Genomic DNA, 8,556 nt, shown 5'->3' with positions numbered 1-8,556 from the left:
GATCATAAGTAAATAAAGCAACAAAAAACTAGCTTTAGCCATCTCTCTTTTAAGGAAATACATAGTTCTTAGTGATTAATACTTAAATAACTTTCTTATGACTCAATATTTATCAGGAGGCAGCCTCTCTATACCTTCATGAGGTAGTTGTAAGATTTGTGTTCGTTCTACTCTCCTTAGATCCTACTTATAGGGTTTCACCATGTATAATGTTGTATAACTTAATAATTCAAAACCAATAGAATACATCTTGAAAACTAAAAATCAAATAATGTTAACCCAGAAGAAGTTTTTTCATCTGCTTAAACACTGAATTTGAGATACCTAATGGACTATTAACTATAATCGCAATAACAACATTAAAAAGTCTAGAATTTCAGTAGTGAACTTTCAGCTTAACCATAGAAAGAGATGACTCAGAGACAACTGTCAAGACCAAGAATAAAAAAATACTAAAAATGAAATTAGGGATAAACACTAATTTCATCATCGAAAATGATATGGCCAAGGAAAGCTACTAACCTTAGCAAAAATTCACACTTACTAAATTTGGCGAATAGCTGATGGTTTCTAAGAGTCCGCAACACTATTCTGAGATGGTTAGCATGATCATGCTCACTGAGGAAGAAGAAAAGAATGTCATCTCTGAAGACTATGATGAACATGTCCAAGTACTGCTTTAACACAAAATTCATCAAGTCTATGAACGCTGCTGGGGCATTGGTAATACCAAAGGACATAACTAAGAATTTGAAGTGACCATACCGAGTTATAAAGACTATTTTTAGGATGTCACATTCTTTGACTCTGAGCTGATGATAGCTCGATCTGAGTTCTATCTTGGAGAAGTAACTGACATCCTGAAGTAGGTTAAACAAGTCATCTATTCTGGGAAGAGGGTACTCATTTTTTTACCATGACTTTATTCAGCTGACGGTAATCAATACACATTTTGAGAGAACCATCTTTCTTATGCATGAATAAAACTGGGGCACCCCATGGGGACATACTAGGTCTGATGAATCCCTTATCTAGGAGATTCTTCAACCGTTCTTTTAATTCTCTAAGTTTTGTGAATGCCATTCTGTATGGCGAAATAGATATGGGCTGAGTGTCTGGAAGAAGGTTAATTCCGAAGTCGATTTCCCTTTCGGGAGAAATTTTGAGAAGATCTTCGGGCAACACATCTGGGAATTCACATACTACTAAAACTGATTCAAGGTTAGGGGTTTCTGAACTAGAGTCCTGGACTCAAACGAAATGGTAGACACAACCCTTATATATTAGTTTTCTTAGCCGAAGGTAAGAAATAAGCTGATCCCTAAGTGCTGAAGTACTACCTCTCCACTCTAGGACGAGTTCATTCGGAAACTGAAACTGAACAATTCTGTTTCTGCAGTTGACTGAGGCATAGCAGGAATGAAGCCAATCAATGTCAAGAATGACTTCAAAATCAATAATCTCTAATTTGACTAAGTCTGTCGAAGTGACTTTTTGAGATATCATAATCGAACAGTTCCTATGTACCTGTCGAGCTATGATAGATTTACCCATTGGGGTAGAGATTGAGAAAGGATCTACTAGAATTTTGGGACTGACTTCGAAATCAACAACCATATATGGAGTAATAAAAAACAAAGATGCTCCTGGATCTAGCAAAGCATAGACATCTAAATGGAAAACTTGTAACGTACCAGTGACCACATCAGGAGAACTTTCCTAATCCTGTCAAGATTGAAGGGAGTAGATTCTATTTGGGCGCCGTCCACTGGTGGCACTAGATGTGGCACCCTGTTGAGTTGGGCAGGCAGACTAAGCTGGGGGACGATTACATTGACTCTGGGAACCAAACTAAGGGCAATCTCTGACCCTGTAGCCTGGCTTGCCACATCCAAAACACACATCACTGCTAGATCTGCAGATACCCTGATGGTTTCTGGCACATTTTTGGCAAAAAGGATTGGTTCGGCCACTCTTTGGCCTAGACATTCTGGCCCTCTTATTCTTTTTCCCCTTTTTTCTATACCTCCCTTCCTTACTCTACAGAGCATGAGATTTAAGCCTAGATAGGATAACAGCCAGCTGACTTTTCTAAGTAACTACTGAATGAGCTAAGGCGGTGAAAGCAGCTCTAAATTCAGTGTAAGAAACATGCTCATTCAAGGGATATGCCTGAATGGTCGGAGGGGCTGACTAGTTATTATTACTTCTTTCGTTAGCTTCTCTAGAAGGCATGTTCTAAAAGCATAAGGAAGAGAAGAATTAGACTGAGAGCTTAACTTGATCTCATCCTTACTCGCACGATATGAATACTGAAAGAAGGGAAACTTTTCCTAAAATATCTCCTAGCCTCTTGTCCATAAGTGTGGCGCACTACACACCCATGCACAAGACTCTACTAGATGTGGATTTCAGACTTCAAAGGACTTTGTTGAACCTTAGGCTCTGATACTAAGTTTGTAATGTCCTGAGTCTATACCCCAAACGCTACACGGTGCTCATAATCCCAAAGGACCACAAGCTAACCCATGACTGGTACTTGCTGCATTAGCTGATTTAGAAAACATGCCATAAGGTTCAATATTGTAATAAAACTAAATACGGTATAACAATACCAAAAATGAAACATCTGTTTAAAAATACTCTAGTGTGAAAAGACTTTAAACTGTCTGAAATGTGGAGTTGATGGAACAAGTCCCTAACTAACTCCGGCTACTAAAATAAAATTGAAATTCGGAAATTATAATCCTGTACTCGAACTATGAGGACTCCCCACTAACTCTGACTTTTGAAGATCTATAACTGCTAGGGATGATTAGGAGCTCGTGCGTCTGAGTCTATGATATAATATATCATAGCGTAAGGGAAAACTATGCGTCAGTACTTTAAATGTACTGGTATGCTAAGTGAGGTAGGCTAAAATACATGGGTTCATATGCATGAACAATACTAACTGAATGACATGAATAAAACTAAATGACAGTATATGCATGAATATGTAAACTGTAACTGAGATCGTGATAACACTGAATACTGAGTCTAAATACTGATTAACTGATATCTGAGTATACTGATATTGAATTACTGATAACGGAATGACTGTATCTGACAGTCTTAATTCTGTGGAACTATACTGAGTTTCATATTGAACTGAGTGACTATGTTTGACAGGCCTGAATCTGTAGAACTGAACTAGGTTCTATACTGAGACTAAATTTGAAACTGAGACTGTGAGAGGTTATTATCTAATCGACATGCCCCTTTCTACATAGATTGGGGTTCAACCCATAAGCCCAGTTGGAAAGGTATCAATACCGTACCACGGGTAAAGAAAAGATGTGAGTTAACCCTCTCTGACAGAAAGCTCTTTTGTCAACCCTCGCTGGCAGTAAAACTCAAATGAGATGTATGAACCCTCATAATATCTGGCAAGAAGATATCTCAACCTACACTGTCTACGTAGTTTTGTAACATAGGGATTGCTACTAAGGGTCAAACCCTCTGCTGACAGGAATGCCCCCATCCCTGGGTTAACTCGGTGCTGAATCCTACTCTCATCTGGATAGACACTAGACTGGTTTCCTAGTTCATACTAGGATTGACGGGACTGTTACTGATTATACTGCCTAACTGAACTGAATTGAGTTCACTGAGATCTGTTGACTGACAGAATACTACTGAATTCTGTTAACTAACTGAATATACTGAGGTCTGAACTGAATACTGAACTGGACTAAACTGATACAAAGTCTAATGAGTTTTCCTGAGTCCTGTAACTGACTAGAGTACTACTGATTGTGACATAACTAAGATTATTCTGTACTTGACACTGGACCTAGGTAAACAACTAAATTATCGGGTATTAAATACCCCCAGGACTCGATATCATGAAAAGTAAAGAAGCACATGATCTTGCATAGCATAAAATGCAAACTTGTTCTTAATGTATATATAGAGACATTTTATCAAACACTTGCATGGTATAACTTTCACATAAGCTAGCATGACATGATTTCTTTCCCTTATTAGTTCACATGAACAATTCATCAAGCACTTGGTAAGCATAATATATGCACATAATAAGAGGGAATCATGATTCACTTCCAATTTCATAATTTCAAGGGGTTTAACATAGATTCATATGAATCTACACTCATAATAACCAATTCCACATGAAACGTATAATAAATCATGAAATAGAAATCTAATTCAAATAATAATCATGAATACACTTTAATTCCAATCATAGAGGTCATAAATTCCAACTACTTGAAGTTTAAAAGAGTTTCTTGGACTCCAAGGGTGGAAGTAACCCTTGGATGAACACTTCACATACCTTAGTTGGCGAATTCTTAAAGAATAATGGTGGAAACCTTGAGTCTTGGATCTTGAATGTGATGAACTAGGATTCGTTCTTTATAAATTCTAGAGAGAATGAGTATATTTTTGCCTCTTTGATGGCTTAATGATATGTTTCAGGAGATGATATAAGGTGGGAAAAGACCTATTTACCCCTCTGGACACCGATTTACAAGACTAAAAGTTGAACCATCGAAGCGCAGGCCGACGCGCCGTATCATTACATCGATGCAATGACCAACGCGCCATGTCGAGTCCGCGTCGGTTCACTGGAAATTGCCATTGGAAGCCAAGGAAAATATTTATCGACTGGATGGACGCCGCTCTACACTGAGAGCGTTGATACACTATTTTGGATTCCCAAACATGGTTCAAACGAGGTCCAAAAAATACAGAACTCATCCGAAAACACCTATTGATATTCCTAATCATGAATTAACCTAAAGATTGACATTTTAAGGTTATAGAGGTCGTGAAATAGACTTGCCAACTTAAAAAGGCCAAAATGACACTAAGTTTGAATACTTAACTAAAATTTTCTAAGTTTATGACCCCATAACAATCTTTTAAGGACTGAGTTAAGCTTAGGATTTTTGCGGGATCTTATAAATTACTTACAAGAAATGGTGATCTGGTCTATTTAGCTAGAGCACCTGTAGGACATCAATAAACTTCTTTAACACAAAAATGAGAAGAAAAATGAAACAAATGTGATAGAATTTTGGAAGAAATGTGTTTACGTCTCTTTCACCATAGAGAAATGTTATTTAAAGAAGAAACATGAGCATTCTAAATAGGCAAACAGATTATTATTGATGAATGGGTAGAAATAACCTCTCTACTGGAGGGAAAAGGTAGAAACTACCATATTCTCCACCATTTACCCTCTCCTTCCAACTAAAAAGGTCTTGAAAGTCAAAGAAATCAAGAAAAAAATAGCAGAACAATGAAGAGTTATAGCGAATTGAGAAACAAAAATAAGATTGAACTTAAAATCTAGTATGAATAATGCACACTAAAAAGGACTTCCATTATACAAGTAGCATGATTCTTTGTGTGAAAAAGAAGTAGAATCACCATTAGGTAAGTTCACTTTTTTCAGATCACAAGTAACTTCCAATATAGATCTGTAAATATTCCTAAGTCTAGTTCTAAATGGTTGATAAATTTTCTCCTATTTTACCATGGATAGAGAAATGAACATCGCCAACCTTTTTCCTCATTCTCAAGTGCAATAATGCTTCTACTCTCAAGCACACCTTTTGCCCCATTTTCAAGTGCAATAATGTTTCTACACTCAAGAACATCAGACCCATAGGAATCGTAACACCCAATACAAGATCACTACCAAGATTATTGCCAACAAAATTAAACCTCACCTTACTAACATCATTTCTAAAAGCCAGACTATTTTTCTTTCTATTAGGAGGTCTTCTAACAATGCCATCATTGTTTAGGAGTACATCAGTCACTTTCAAAAAATGAATGGGCAAAATGATACCATGATATTAAAGATTTATTTGGAAAAAACTTTTGAAAGACTAGAGTAGAGCTTCAAAAGACAAACTTCGTTTATCTTTAATTTTCCTAATGGTCTGTCTAAGATCATCATGTCTTATATCTCAATCTCCTATATTTTTTTCTCATTAATGAAAGTAAATCCCCATTTTCAACTCTTCTAGGGGAATTAGACAAGGAGACACTCTCTCACTATATATTTTCATTCTATGTATGAAACTTCTTTCAAGAAACATTGAGCATGAGGTTGACCTTCCTAATTGGGCCCCTATCTCCAAAAGTAGAGGAGGTCTAAAAATCAACCATTTGTTCTTTGCAGATGACCTAACCCTAATGTCCAAAAATCCATATTGTCAATACTCTCAATACCTTCAGCCATTATTCAGTTCAGAATATCAACCCTAACAAATCCAAAGTTATTTTTCCAAAAAATCCAGTAACAGTGAGAAAAATAAGTTGTCTTCCATATTGGACATCCCTACAAAAGAATCCTTTGGAAAATAACTTGGCTTATGATAATGATCAATAAATAAAATCTAACTACAAAAATCAAAAGATAAAAGATAGATTAATAAGGATAGATAGAGGGATAGGAAATCAACGATAGAAAGATAAACACAAATAGATAACAAAAGGGCAATTAAAGGGTGTATCAAACCCGAAAACCACCCTTACAGATTACCAAATGGAACCTAAATCTTATATGACCGCAAAGAGGACTAAATCTCACTTACAACCTATATTTCTAATCAAAGATCAACATTCACTTTTCCAAGCTCTAAAAACACTCCCAATGGAGGTTTATGAATTCATCATTATCAATCAATAAAAACTAACTAAAATAAGCCTAACTACCAAGTATTTATAGTTTGGATAGATATTAAATAATTAAGTCCTAAAAGTGATCCAAATGTAAGAAAAGGACCACTAGCGACTGTTTTGACCTGCTCTTGAAATACTAGAGTGGATCAAAGGAGGATCTAAGGCGCCTTGGGTGCATGCCCTTTCAAAGGGGCTTCCGAGATATGGTTTGCACTCCTTCAAACTTGTCAAAGTACTGTTACACTCCTTAATGATAATCTTTATCCATGTGGAATCTTTTAATAGCACTAAGGAGTCATCAATCACCTTAAGCATTATACTTATCCCATCCAAAGGTTCAGAGGCAATTTAGCTAGTATCATCTTCTCCTTCTTGAAAAGGATTCAACCTCAAATCCAAACCTTGCAAAAAAAAAGGAAGGACAAACAAATATAATATCCTTATGAAATGAGGGGTAGGGTTAGCACAAATAATCATATCATCATGCCAAGGTTGCACATACTTAAGATATAGCCAAGGATCATTCATGGTAAACATTAGAAACTTATTAAAATATGCATAAAGGAGTTCGCTATGGGAATTGCCAAGAGGTAAGGAAATTACAAAGGTCATAATGGCATCACTAAATCCAAAAGGTAAGGCTACCTTCATCTTAGGAGTTATAAGACACAACTACTTCATCAACTCTTTAAGAGTCCACATAAAGAGTGGTGCCTCAATTGGTTTTAAAGTCCACAAGATCCATATAGCATTGTTATTCAAACAAGTGGACCAACTAACAAGTTACCTACCTCTACATAAAGAAAATACAAGATTAGAATGGATATCATCATAATCAAAGAGGTAGTATCGAAAGGAATCAAGTGTAAAAGCATTATCCAAGGTGTTATTATAAACAAGAAAGCCATTTGGCTCAAAAGATATAGCACATAATACATATAAGAATGGAATCAAAACATTTAGGCACATATGACTTTTTCGTTTCAAACAACTTTCCTTAAGAAAGGGGTCACCAATTATAAATAATTCACAAAGAAGGGGGTCACAAGCATGGAATCCATCCAAAGTGTTTTCAAGAGGAGACTGTGTCCTTGACCTACAAGTAGTGAAACCTTGGTCATGATTAGAAACAAATAATATTGAATTCTCTTGGATCTTTTCTTTACTTCCTTTAATGATTATCTTTGTTAGAAATGCCTCTCATGCACAACTCAGGTCTATCAAGTGTATTGTAAATCCCCAAAAAATACTTTCCATCAGAGGGAAGGATTCCAACATCCTCATATAAATTTTACTCGTCAACTAGACCAAGCATCAAGTTGGGTGTGTAAAAATCACCATATTCAAATTTGTCACCGGGGTCAAATGGATAGAGTGGCCATAGACATGGTTCTAGACAACACTTCTTTTCCCCAAACACATCACCCAAATCAAAAGATATACTCTCTATACTAGCATAAGCATCATCGAAAGAAAATGGAGAGTAGACAAAGGTATTACTTGAATTAAATTCAACCAATATGTCCTCATTTATATTTTCACTATTAGATTCAAGATCATCACCATGAGTATTCTCAACAATAGTTGCACACAAAGTAGAAGCAAAAACGATTTTCAAACAATTGATACTTTTTCTTTCAAGGGAAGAACCCTCAAGTAGACACACACCACTACTAACATCAAAGTAATAATTACTCAAGTCATCACAAGAATCAAGCAATTCATCCTTATAATTATCAAACAAGGGTGGGGTGTCGTACAAAGGATCACAACCACAAGCATTTTCATAAGAACAATCACTAGTTAGGTTTCTTAAATATTCAAGAAAATCAAAGTTATCATCACCCAATTGATCAT

The sequence above is a fragment of the Capsicum annuum genome, chromosome 10, assembly GCF_002878395.1.
Source record: "Capsicum annuum cultivar UCD-10X-F1 chromosome 10, UCD10Xv1.1, whole genome shotgun sequence".
NCBI classification, from domain to species: Eukaryota; Viridiplantae; Streptophyta; class Magnoliopsida; order Solanales; family Solanaceae; genus Capsicum; species Capsicum annuum.
This window is presented reverse-complemented; position numbering follows the sequence as displayed.